This window comes from Pteropus medius, unplaced genomic scaffold (genome assembly GCF_902729225.1).
Source record: "Pteropus medius unplaced genomic scaffold, Ma_sr-lr_union100, whole genome shotgun sequence".
NCBI lineage: Eukaryota > Metazoa > Chordata > Mammalia > Chiroptera > Pteropodidae > Pteropus > Pteropus medius.
In genome coordinates, this window is record NW_024353868.1 from 1 (window position 1) to 13,940 (window position 13,940).

At 53.2% G+C, this 13,940-nt stretch overlaps 1 long non-coding RNA gene across 1 annotated transcript; it reads right to left on the bottom strand.

Annotated features, from left to right (window-relative positions):
- Nucleotides 1-66: 66 nt before the first annotated feature.
- Nucleotides 67-12,932, bottom strand: LOC120593524 (uncharacterized). The gene is made up of 4 exons (XR_005650390.1): nucleotides 12,405-12,932; nucleotides 8,442-8,599; nucleotides 4,455-4,612; nucleotides 67-641 (listed from the first exon to the last, which is right to left on the bottom strand). It is a non-coding gene; the product is annotated as an uncharacterized LOC120593524 (long non-coding RNA).
- Between the last annotated feature and the right edge of the window lie 1,008 nt (nucleotides 12,933-13,940).

The following is a 13,940-nucleotide window of genomic DNA, read 5'->3' on the forward strand; positions in this document are numbered from 1 at the left end:
TTTCCACCGAGTCCAGGGCACAAGAAATTCGAACGGTGGGGGAGGCCCTAGACAAGCCGAAGGGGACAGGCCCCAACAAAAGACCCGTGATTCTCGGTGTTGAGAAACCAACTGAAATGCTGAGCGATAGCAAGTGTGTGAATCATTTTCATGTATAAAGAAATCGTAACAGAGCATGTAAAATTAACTAGGTCTATATCCACACGGGTCAATCGAGAAATCAAAATAAAGCGAGTAAAGGATATGCACCGGAAACGACCTTGATGGGGAGAATTTCAAAACTCGAGCAAGACTATAGTGTCCATGGAACCACCTTCTGAAGGAAAGACTGAGATCAAGGGTAGGAAACCTGAAAACCAACTTTAGGTCATGGGGAGTTAGGGACCAAAGGAGAGATGTTCGTTCCGTAGAGAGACCTTGCAACCGGCCTGCCCCCTCTTCCGGCTTGAAAACTTACGAAGCAACGATGGCAAAAACACTCACCTGGATCAGATCTGAGGGAGGACCACTTGCGTGACCGTCTCACTTTTTATGCACAGGACACTTTCGATCGTGGAAAGCCAGTGAAGACAGCCTAAATGGCCACGTGGCAATGCCTTAGGCGCGTTCCAATGCGTCCACCGGCTGGAACACGAGGCAACCTTTCGAAAACATACATCAAAAACAAAAAAATAAAAAATAAGAGAAACAGAAAAAGGCTCCAGAGACATCTGAGTTGAAAGGGCAGGTTATAAAACGATTGCGCAGGGGGCCCATTTCATTTCCAAAAGTGTGCATTCCTCTATCCATCACATACGCCTAAACCTGAAGATAAACGCCAGTTCGTCAACCTTGCTTGGATCGGCAGAGCGTGTCTCCAGGGGACTTGTGTTTTCTCCTATGTATCAATTCCTGCAGTGAGTATATAGTCAATGGATCGGAAAAGCACAAGTCATGACGAATCTTTTCAGTAAGGAACATGGCAAAAGAACTGAGCTCTTAGCAGCAGTGTTCACCTGCAGACCTAAGAGGATTTGCGTTTGGTGCGCTTCTGCTGCCCTCCAGTGGAAGCACAGAAGAATGCATCGTGACTGTGGAGTAAAACATAACATCCAGGGCTGTTCCTTGAATATTGATAGATACTGCACCAACCTTAGGACTAAGAATTAATCCGTGCCCATTAGAGAAAATTGAGAAAGCCCACAAAGGTACAAAGGAATAAAAAAAGACCCAGCAGCTCACTCTCAGGATTGCGAGATCCTGAGCAGGGGACCTAGAAAGGGCAGGGTGCACGGGCTCTCTCCGAGTAAAGTCTCCCTTTCTGCTATTGGAGTGCTAACGCTGAACTTGCTTGTCATACTTGATTCTAGCTTACTTCACCTATCGCCACGCTCCTTGGGCATACAAACGAACAAATCGATAAACAAAAATAAAGAAATGAACGAATGAGGAAATCGATCGATCAATGGATAAAAAATGCTTGTAATTTCACCCCGTTCGAATCCTTGGGTCGCTTCAGGTTTGGGCCCTGATTTGTGGATCTCAGTTTCTTTTCTCTTTCCTCTTTCTCTTTTTCTCGTTTTTCTTCGGCGATGCTAAAAACGTGTTGCCACGAACACCTGTTCTACACGATGTAACATATCTCTGCATCTGTATCTGAGTCTATATCTTGGTGAAATTAGATGAATATTTCTACCGTGCAGATCCCAAACAGCGTTCTGCTCAGCGGCTGCAGGATGTATAGATCTACTAGATAGTGTCGACTTGTCCTTCGGAAAGTTGTAGCACTTCATGTTTGGAAACCAACGCACGAGGACCCGTTTCCCATCCGCGATCCGATCCTGCACACTAGCGGGTGTCACCGATCACTTTCTTTTCACTCTGGGCAACTTGTAAGGTAGAAAATGATCGGCCGCGACCGTTTCGGTTTGCATTTCTTTGATTCTGAGTAAGGTTCCACATCTTCTTCCTGTCTGGTAGTCACGTGTGTTTCCTTGTACCCCTCTGTGGACGTCCTCATTTTCGATTGCCTGTTTAACCGTGCGATTCTTAATTTTTGCATTTGGATTTTCCGCTCTGCCAGAATCGGGTACCTGAGACCTTTCTCGTGTCTGTTGCCAATATCCGCCTCAATGATCACTTTCTAACCCTTTACCTCTGTTTCTCATCTTTTGCGCCGGGTTCGATTTGATTTGGTTTGGGTGGCAGTGCTCTGGGTTGGATTTGTTCCGTCTTCCTTTTGCCGTGCAGGCCTTTCTCACTGTTACATAGGACACAAAATTGTTAACATGTTCGCTTCAGGGTCTGGATGCTGATCACGTCAGAAAAGAAACTTCATACAGCTGAGCCAAACTATGGGCGGCCGGAGGGTGTGGCCTAAAGAGGCCTGGAGGCGGGGGAAGTGGACGACGGGGCGGGGCCATGGCCTGAGCCGCCTCCAGGCCCAGAAACCTTTCCCAGGGCTGGCTGCCCTCGCCCTTTCCCCAGGGGCTGGACACGCCCTCTCCCCGGAGACCCCTCGGGCCCCCGCGAACCAGCGGGGACCCTCTCCGTGCGACTTCCCCAGCCCGATCTGCCCCGGACGGCCATCACCAAGCTGAACCCAGTGGCTCATCTCAACTGGCTTCCCCCGACACTGGACGCTGGACGCCGGGGACCGCGTCGTCCTCGCCCTGACCTGCTCCCGTTCCCGAGGCGGGCACACAGTCGTTTGGCGAGAAACGACTCTTCCATCCTGGGATACTCGACCTCACGCCGGCGACACTCGGGCCCGGTCGATGCGCCGTGCGGGGCTGTGGCGCGCGGCGCAGGCCGTTAACGGCATCCCCGTTAACGGCTGCCGTTAACGGCATCCCCGTTAACGGCTGCCGTTAACGGCCTCTGCCCATCAGAAGCCAGCAGCACCCTGTGTTCGCGCCAAGCCCAGGTGTCCCCAGGCATCTCCCACTGACCACTGGGGCCCAGATCCGCACTGACGGGCACTGCTTCAGGACACGGGTGACCGAATAAACGGGTCCCGTTGAGCTGGTCACCGTGGTGACGCGGATGAAGCAGCACGAGGCCATTTTGCTCAGAGTCCAAACACACACGAGGTCGTTGGCTAAGGCCGACCGCGCTCTCCGCGCTCCACGCATCCTCACGCCTCTAGCGGAAACCACAGCCAAGCCATCCGCGCGCGGCGCGCTCCTGCCAGCCGGCCTGCGGCCCCGACACGCCGTCTGCGCCGGCGCTGCTCGCCACTGACGCCCCTTCGCCGAGGTCCCGTCACCCCGACCCGGGCATCTCGGCTCCTCCAACACCGGCTCCCCGCTCCCCGTGCTCAGGGTCGGACGCTGGGCCAGGCCCCAGGCGGCCCGCACCCCGTGCACGTTTTCATCACAGCCGTGAGCGGGCGCCACGGACCGAGGTCTTCCCGTGGGCCGGCACCGGCCCCCAGCACACACGCCTCATCTCGCTCCGCCACAGCCCCGCCAGCTCATCCCACTCTTAGCGAGGGATCTGAGGCCGAGCCACAGGTACCATTTGGCCACAGGTCCCAGAACTCGGAAGCCGCAGCGGCACAACTGCAAGCCAGCTCTTTCCGACTCCGAGTGGAGCCCTTCTGGGCCGAGTGACCTGGCCCGAGCGCCCCTCACACTGCGGTCCGTCGGCGGGTCAGCTGGCGCGGGGACGAAGCTCCTCCCACGGGCCCGGGACCGCGGCTTCTCGGCGTCCCGGCGTCCTCTGCTCCCCCGCTCACACCTACTCGCACCAGGCAGACTCCCTCCTCGTCACCGGAAACTGGGAACCATCAAACCCCTTCCCAAATGCAGGACAGAACCGTCCTCATTACCATTCCTGGGCATTCTCAACTTGTGAAGTTCATTCGTCTGTTTTCAAGGAGGAGGAGGAAGAAGAGGAGGACGAGGAGGAGGAGGAAGAGGACGAGGAGGAGGACAGAAGGAGAAGGAGGAGAAGGAGAAGACGCAGGTGGAAATTATGGGCAGGGATCCTTTCCACCGAGTCCAGGGCACAAGAAATTCGAACGGTGGGTGAGGCCCTAGACAAGCCGAAGGGGACAGGCCCCAACAAAAGACCCGTGATTCTCGGTGTTGAGAAACCAACTGAAATGCTGAGCGATAGCAAGTGTGTGAATCATTTTCATGTATAAAGAAATCGTAACAGAGCATGTAAAATTAACTAGGTCTATATCCACACGGGTCAATCGAGAAATCAAAATAAAGCGAGTAAAGGATATGCACCGGAAACGACCTTGATGGGGAGAATTTCAAAACTCGAGCAAGACTATAGTGTCCATGGAACCACCTTCTGAAGGAAAGACTGAGATCAAGGGTAGGAAACCTGAAAACCAACTTTAGGTCATGGGGAGTTAGGGACCAAAGGAGAGATGTTCGTTCCGTAGAGAGACCTTGCAACCGGCCTGCCCCCTCTTCCGGCTTGAAAACTTACGAAGCAACGATGGCAAAAACACTCACCTGGATCAGATCTGAGGGAGGACCACTTGCGTGACCGTCTCACTTTTTATGCACAGGACACTTTCGATCGTGGAAAGCCAGTGAAGACAGCCTAAATGGCCACGTGGCAATGCCTTAGGCGCGTTCCAATGCGTCCACCGGCTGGAACACGAGGCAACCTTTCGAAAACATACATCAAAAACAAAAAAATAAAAAATTAGAGAAACAGAAAAAGGCTCCAGAGACATCTGAGTTGAAAGGGCAGGTTATAAAACGATTGCGCAGGGGGCCCATTTCATTTCCAAAAGTGTGCATTCCTCTATCCATCACATACGCCTAAACCTGAAGATAAACGCCAGTTCGTCAACCTTGCTTGGATCGGCAGAGCGTGTCTCCAGGGGACTTGTGTTTTCTCCTATGTATCAATTCCTGCAGTGAGTATATAGTCAATGGATCGGAAAAGCACAAGTCATGACGAATCTTTTCAGTAAGGAACATGGCAAAAGAACTGAGCTCTTAGCAGCAGTGTTCACCTGCAGACCAAAGAGGATTTGCGTTTGGTGCGCTTCTGCTGCCCTCCAGTGGAAGCACAGAAGAATGCATCGTGACTGTGGAGTAAAACATAACATCCAGGGCTGTTCCTTGAATATTGATAGATACTGCACCAACCTTAGGACTAAGAATTAATCCGTGCCCATTAGAGAAAATTGAGAAAGCCCACAAAGGTACAAAGGAATAAAAAAAGACCCAGCAGCTCACTCTCAGGATTGCGAGATCCTGAGCAGGGGACCTAGAAAGGGCAGGGTGCACGGGCTCTCTCCGAGTAAAGTCACCCTTTCTGCTATTGGAGTGCTAACGCTGAACTTGCTTGTCATACTTGATTCTAGCTTACTTCACCTATCGCCACGCTCCTTGGGCATACAAACGAACAAATCGATAAACAAAAATAAAGAAATGAACGAATGAGGAAATCGATCGATCGATCGATCGATCGATCAATGGATAAAAAATGCTTGTAATTTCACCCCGTTCGAATCCTTGGGTCGCTTCAGGTTTGGGCCCTGATTTGTGGATCTCAGTTTCTTTTCTCTTTCCTCTTTCTCTTTTTCTCGTTTTTCTTCGGCGATGCTAAAAACGTGTTGCCACGAACACCTGTTCTACACGATGTAACATATCTCTGCATCTGTATCTGAGTCTATATCTTGGTGAAATTAGATGAATATTTCTACCGTGCAGATCCCAAACAGCGTTCTGCTCAGCGGCTGCAGGATGTATAGATCTACTAGATAGTGTCGACTTGTCCTTCGGAAAGTTGTAGCACTTCATGTTTGGAAACCAACGCACGAGGACACGTTTCCCATCCGCGATCCGATCCTGCACACTAGCGGGTGTCACCGATCACTTTCTTTTCACTCTGGGCAACTTGTAAGGTAGAAAATGATCGGCCGCGACCGTTTCGGTTTGCATTTCTTTGATTCTGAGTAAGGTTCCACATCTTCTTCCTGTCTGGTAGTCACGTGTGTTTCCTTGTACCCCTCTGTGGACGTCCTCATTTTCGATTGCCTGTTTAACCGTGCGATTCTTAATTTTTGCATTTGGATTTTCCGCTCTGCCAGAATCGGGTACCTGAGACCTTTCTCGTGTCTGTTGCCAATATCCGCCTCAATGATCACTTTCTAACCCTTTACCTCTGTTTCTCATCTTTTGCGCCGGGTTCGATTTGATTTGGTTTGGGTGGCAGTGCTCTGGTTTGGATTTGTTCCGTCTTCCTTTTGCCGTGCAGGCCTTTCTCACTGTTACATAGGACACAAAATTGTTAACATGTTCGCTTCAGGGTCTGGATGCTGATCACGTCAGAAAAGAAACTTCATACAGCTGAGCCAAACTATGGGCGGCCGGAGGGTGTGGCCTAAAGAGGCCTGGAGGCGGGGGAAGTGGACGACGGGGCGGGGCCATGGCCTGAGCCGCCTCCAGGCCCAGAAACCTTTCCCAGGGCTGGCTGCCCTCGCCCTTTCCCCAGGGGCTGGACACGCCCTCTCCCCGGAGACCCCTCGGGCCCCCGCGAACCAGCGGGGACCCTCTCCGTGCGACTTCCCCAGCCCGATCTGCCCCGGACGGCCATCACCAAGCTGAACCCAGTGGCTCATCTCAACTGGCTTCCCCCGACACTGGACGCTGGACGCCGGGGACCGCGTCGTCCTCGCCCTGACCTGCTCCCGTTCCCGAGGCGGGCACACAGTCGTTTGGCGAGAAACGACTCTTCCATCCTGGGATACTCGACCTCACGCCGGCGACACTCGGGCCCGGTCGATGCGCCGTGCGGGGCTGTGGCGCGCGGCGCAGGCCGTTAACGGCATCCCCGTTAACGGCTGCCGTTAACGGCATCCCCGTTAACGGCTGCCGTTAACGGCCTCTGCCCATCAGAAGCCAGCAGCACCCTGTGTTCGCGCCAAGCCCAGGTGTCCCCAGGCATCTCCCACTGACCACTGGGGCCCAGATCCGCACTGACGGGCACTGCTTCAGGACACGGGTGACCGAATAAACGGGTCCCGTTGAGCTGGTCACCGTGGTGACGCGGATGAAGCAGCACGAGGCCATTTTGCTCAGAGTCCAAACACACACGAGGTCGTTGGCTAAGGCCGACCGCGCTCTCCGCGCTCCACGCATCCTCACGCCTCTAGCGGAAACCACAGCCAAGCCATCCGCGCGCGGCGCGCTCCTGCCAGCCGGCCTGCGGCCCCGACACGCCGTCTGCGCCGGCGCTGCTCGCCACTGACGCCCCTTCGCCGAGGTCCCGTCACCCCGACCCGGGCATCTCGGCTCCTCCAACACCGGCTCCCCGCTCCCCGTGCTCAGGGTCGGACGCTGGGCCAGGCCCCAGGCGGCCCGCACCCCGTGCACGTTTTCATCACAGCCGTGAGCGGGCGCCACGGACCGAGGTCTTCCCGTGGGCCGGCACCGGCCCCCAGCACACACGCCTCATCTCGCTCCGCCACAGCCCCGCCAGCTCATCCCACTCTTAGCGAGGGATCTGAGGCCGAGCCACAGGTACCATTTGGCCACAGGTCCCAGAACTCGGAAGCCGCAGCGGCACAACTGCAAGCCAGCTCTTTCCGACTCCGAGTGGAGCCCTTCTGGGCCGAGTGACCTGGCCCGAGCGCCCCTCACACTGCGGTCCGTCGGCGGGTCAGCTGGCGCGGGGACGAAGCTCCTCCCACGGGCCCGGGACCGCGGCTTCTCGGCGTCCCGGCGTCCTCTGCTCCCCCGCTCACACCTACTCGCACCAGGCAGACTCCCTCCTCGTCACCGGAAACTGGGAACCATCAAACCCCTTCCCAAATGCAGGACAGAACCGTCCTCATTACCATTCCTGGGCATTCTCAACTTGTGAAGTTCATTCGTCTGTTTTCAAGGAGGAGGAGGAAGAAGAGGAGGACGAGGAGGAGGAGGAAGAGGACGAGGAGGAGGACAGAAGGAGAAGGAGGAGAAGGAGAAGACGCAGGTGGAAATTATGGGCAGGGATCCTTTCCACCGAGTCCAGGGCACAAGAAATTCGAACGGTGGGTGAGGCCCTAGACAAGCCGAAGGGGACAGGCCCCAACAAAAGACCCGTGATTCTCGGTGTTGAGAAACCAACTGAAATGCTGAGCGATAGCAAGTGTGTGAATCATTTTCATGTATAAAGAAATCGTAACAGAGCATGTAAAATTAACTAGGTCTATATCCACACGGGTCAATCGAGAAATCAAAATAAAGCGAGTAAAGGATATGCACCGGAAACGACCTTGATGGGGAGAATTTCAAAACTCGAGCAAGACTATAGTGTCCATGGAACCACCTTCTGAAGGAAAGACTGAGATCAAGGGTAGGAAACCTGAAAACCAACTTTAGGTCATGGGGAGTTAGGGACCAAAGGAGAGATGTTCGTTCCGTAGAGAGACCTTGCAACCGGCCTGCCCCCTCTTCCGGCTTGAAAACTTACGAAGCAACGATGGCAAAAACACTCACCTGGATCAGATCTGAGGGAGGACCACTTGCGTGACCGTCTCACTTTTTATGCACAGGACACTTTCGATCGTGGAAAGCCAGTGAAGACAGCCTAAATGGCCACGTGGCAATGCCTTAGGCGCGTTCCAATGCGTCCACCGGCTGGAACACGAGGCAACCTTTCGAAAACATACATCAAAAACAAAAAAATAAAAAATTAGAGAAACAGAAAAAGGCTCCAGAGACATCTGAGTTGAAAGGGCAGGTTATAAAACGATTGCGCAGGGGGCCCATTTCATTTCCAAAAGTGTGCATTCCTCTATCCATCACATACGCCTAAACCTGAAGATAAACGCCAGTTCGTCAACCTTGCTTGGATCGGCAGAGCGTGTCTCCAGGGGACTTGTGTTTTCTCCTATGTATCAATTCCTGCAGTGAGTATATAGTCAATGGATCGGAAAAGCACAAGTCATGACGAATCTTTTCAGTAAGGAACATGGCAAAAGAACTGAGCTCTTAGCAGCAGTGTTCACCTGCAGACCAAAGAGGATTTGCGTTTGGTGCGCTTCTGCTGCCCTCCAGTGGAAGCACAGAAGAATGCATCGTGACTGTGGAGTAAAACATAACATCCAGGGCTGTTCCTTGAATATTGATAGATACTGCACCAACCTTAGGACTAAGAATTAATCCGTGCCCATTAGAGAAAATTGAGAAAGCCCACAAAGGTACAAAGGAATAAAAAAAGACCCAGCAGCTCACTCTCAGGATTGCGAGATCCTGAGCAGGGGACCTAGAAAGGGCAGGGTGCACGGGCTCTCTCCGAGTAAAGTCACCCTTTCTGCTATTGGAGTGCTAACGCTGAACTTGCTTGTCATACTTGATTCTAGCTTACTTCACCTATCGCCACGCTCCTTGGGCATACAAACGAACAAATCGATAAACAAAAATAAAGAAATGAACGAATGAGGAAATCGATCGATCGATCGATCGATCGATCAATGGATAAAAAATGCTTGTAATTTCACCCCGTTCGAATCCTTGGGTCGCTTCAGGTTTGGGCCCTGATTTGTGGATCTCAGTTTCTTTTCTCTTTCCTCTTTCTCTTTTTCTCGTTTTTCTTCGGCGATGCTAAAAACGTGTTGCCACGAACACCTGTTCTACACGATGTAACATATCTCTGCATCTGTATCTGAGTCTATATCTTGGTGAAATTAGATGAATATTTCTACCGTGCAGATCCCAAACAGCGTTCTGCTCAGCGGCTGCAGGATGTATAGATCTACTAGATAGTGTCGACTTGTCCTTCGGAAAGTTGTAGCACTTCATGTTTGGAAACCAACGCACGAGGACACGTTTCCCATCCGCGATCCGATCCTGCACACTAGCGGGTGTCACCGATCACTTTCTTTTCACTCTGGGCAACTTGTAAGGTAGAAAATGATCGGCCGCGACCGTTTCGGTTTGCATTTCTTTGATTCTGAGTAAGGTTCCACATCTTCTTCCTGTCTGGTAGTCACGTGTGTTTCCTTGTACCCCTCTGTGGACGTCCTCATTTTCGATTGCCTGTTTAACCGTGCGATTCTTAATTTTTGCATTTGGATTTTCCGCTCTGCCAGAATCGGGTACCTGAGACCTTTCTCGTGTCTGTTGCCAATATCCGCCTCAATGATCACTTTCTAACCCTTTACCTCTGTTTCTCATCTTTTGCGCCGGGTTCGATTTGATTTGGTTTGGGTGGCAGTGCTCTGGTTTGGATTTGTTCCGTCTTCCTTTTGCCGTGCAGGCCTTTCTCACTGTTACATAGGACACAAAATTGTTAACATGTTCGCTTCAGGGTCTGGATGCTGATCACGTCAGAAAAGAAACTTCATACAGCTGAGCCAAACTATGGGCGGCCGGAGGGTGTGGCCTAAAGAGGCCTGGAGGCGGGGGAAGTGGACGATGGGGCGGGGCCATGGCCTGAGCCGCTTCCAGGCCCAGAAACCTTTCCCAGGGCTGGCTGCCCTCGCCCTTTCCCCAGGGGCTGGACACGCCCTCTCCCAGGGCCCCTCGGGCCCCATGGGCTCACTTGGGACCCTCTCCCGTCGACTTCCCCAGCCAGTGCCCGGACGTATCCTTAAACTGAGCAATGGCTCATCTCAACTGGCTTCCCCGACACTGGACTGGGCCCTTGGGACAGCGTCATTCTCAGCCCTGACCTTACTCCCGTTCGGAAACGGGCACCCACAGTCGTTGGCGAGAAGCGACTCTTCCATCTGGGATATTTCGACCTCCGCGGCGACTACTCGGGCCGGTCGTCGCCGACGTCGCGGGGCTGTGGCCTTGTGGCGCGGAGCAGTTCGCAGCATCCCGTTAGCGGCTGGGTCTGTTGTCCCGTTGCTGACTGCCGTTCTTGGCCTCTGCCCATCAGAAACCAGCACCCTGTGGCATGGCCAGGTGTCCCCAGGCATCTCCACTGACCACTGGGGCCCAGATCCACCACTGGCCAGACTTTTCTTCCAGGACCTGGTGACCCGAATAAGCGGGTCCCATTGAGGCTGGTGCCGTGGTGGCCAGCCAGATGAAACAGCACGCAGGGACCATTTGCTCAGGGGTCCAAACACACAGTGCGTTGGCCGGCCCGGCGGCTCTCAGCGCTCCGCGTCCTCCGCCTCTAGCGGAAACCACAGCCAAGCCATCCGCGCGCGGCGCGCTCCTGCCAGCCGGCCTGCGGCCCCGACACGCCGTCTGCGCCGGCGCTGCTCGCCACTGACGCCCCATCGCCGAGGTCCCGTCACCCCGACCCGGGCATCTCGGCTCCTCCAACACCGGCTCCCCGCTCCCCGTGCTCAGGGTCGGACGCTGGGCCAGGCCCCAGGCGGCCCGCACCCCGTGCACGTTTTCATCACAGCCGTGAGCGGGCTCCACGGACCGAGGTCTTCCCGTGGGCCGGCACCGGCCCCCAGCACACACGCCTCATCTCGCTCCGCCACAGCCCCGCCAGCTCATCCCACTCTTAGCGAGGGATCTGAGGCCGAGCCACAGGTACCATTTGGCCACAGGTCCCAGAACTCGGAAGCCGCAGCGGCACAACTGCAAGCCCGCTCTTTCCGACTCCGAGTGGAGCCCTTCTGGGCCGAGTGACCTGGCCCGAGCGCCCCTCACACTGCGGTCCGTCGGCGGGTCAGCTGGCGCGGGGACGAAGCTCCTCCCACGGGCCCGGGACCGCGGCTTCTCGGCGGCCCGGCGTCCTCTGCTCCCCCGCTCACACCTACTCGCACCAGGCAGACTCCCTCCTCGTCACCGGAAACTGGGAACCATCAAACCCCTTCCCAAATGCAGGACAGAACCGTCCTCATTACCATTCCTGGGCATTCTCAACTTGGGAAGTTCATTCGTCTGTTTTCAAGGAGGAGGAGGAAGAAGAGGAGGACGAGGAGGAGGAGGAAGAGGACGAGGAGGAGGACAGAAGGAGAAGGAGGAGAAGGAGAAGCCGCAGGTGGAAATTATGGGCAGGGATCCTTTCCTGGTCAGGCACAAGAGAAGCCGAGCAGTTAAGGTGGGGCCTAGATGGCCGAAGGGGACAGGCCCAAGCTCTAAAAGACCCGTGATTCTGGGGTGTTTGAAACCAACTTCAAATGCTGGCCGAAACAAGTGTGTAGATCATTTTCATGTAAGAAAGAAATCGTAACAGAGCATGTAAAATTAACTATGTCTATATCCACACGGGTCAATCGAGAAATCAAAATAAAGCGAGTAAAGGATATGCACCGGAAACGACCTTGATGGGGAGAATTTCAAAACTCGAGCAAGACTATAGTGTCCATGGAACCACCTTCTGAAGGAAAGACTGAGATCAAGGGTAGGAAACCTGAAAACCAACTTTAGGTCATGGGGAGTTAGGGACCAAAGGAGAGATGTTCGTTCCGTAGAGAGACCTTGCAACCGGCCTGCCCACTCTTCCGGCTTGAAAACTTACGAAGCAACGATGGCAAAAACACTCACCTGGATCAGATCTGAGGGAGGACCACTTGCGTGACCGTCTCACTTTTTATGCACAGGACACTTTCGATCGTGGAAAGCCAGTGAAGACAGCCTAAATGGCCACGTGGCAATGCCTTAGGCGCGTTCCAATGCGTCCACCGGCTGGAACACGAGGCAACCTTTCGAAAACATACATCAAAAACAAAAAAATAAAAAATTAGAGAAACAGAAAAAGGCTCCAGAGACATCTGAGTTGAAAGGGCAGGTTATAAAACGATTGCGCAGGGGGCCCATTTCATTTCCAAAAGTGTGCATTCCTCTATCCATCACATACGCCTAAACCTGAAGATAAACGCCAGTTCGTCAACCTTGCTTGGATCGGCAGAGCGTGTCTCCAGGGGACTTGTGTTTTCTCCTATGTATCAATTCCTGCAGTGAGTATATAGTCAATGGATCGGAAAAGCACAAGTCATGACGAATCTTTTCAGTAAGGAACATGGCAAAAGAACTGAGCTCTTAGCAGCAGTGTTCACCTGCAGACCAAAGAGGATTTGCGTTTGGTGCGCTTCTGCTGCCATCCAGTGGAAGCACAGAAGAATGCATCGTGACTGTGGAGTAAAACATAACATCCAGGGCTGTTCCTTGAATATTGATAGATACTGCACCAACCTTAGGACTAAGAATTAATCCGTGCCCATTAGAGAAAATTGAGAAAGCCCACAAAGGTACAAAGGAATAAAAAAAGACCCAGCAGCTCACTCTCAGGATTGCGAGATCCTGAGCAGGGGACCTAGAAAGGGCAGGGTGCACGGGCTCTCTCCGAGTAAAGTCACCCTTTCTGCTATTGGAGTGCTAACGCTGAACTTGCTTGTCATACTTGATTCTAGCTTACTTCACCTATCGCCACGCTCCTTGGGAATACAAACGAACAAATCGATAAACAAAAATAAAGAAATGAACGAATGAGGAAATCGATCGATCGATCGATCGATCGATCAATGGATAAAAAATGCTTGTAATTTCACCCCGTTCGATTCCTTGGGTCGCTTCAGGTTTGGGCCCTGATTTGTGGATCTCAGTTTCTTTTCTCTTTCCTCTTTCTCTTTTTCTCGTTTTTCTTCGGCGATGCTAAAAACGTGTTGCCACTAACACCTGTTCTACACGATGTAACATATCTCTGCATCTGTATCTGAGTCTATATCTTGGTGAAATTAGATGAATATTTCTACCGTGCAGATCCCAAACAGCGTTCTGCTCAGCGGCTGCAGGATGTATAGATCTACTAGATAGTGTCGACTTGTCCTTCGGAAAGTTGTAGCACTTCATGTTTGGAAACCAACGCACGAGGACACGTTTCCCATCCGCGATCCGATCCTGCACACTAGCGGGTGTCACCGATCACTTTCTTTTCACTCTTGGCAACTTGTAAGGTAGAAAATGATCGGCCGCGACCGTTTCGGTTTGCATTTCTTTGATTCTGAGTAAGGTTCCACATCTTCTTCCTGTCTGGTAGTCCCGTGTGTTTCCTTGTACCCCTCTGTGGACGTCCTCATTTTC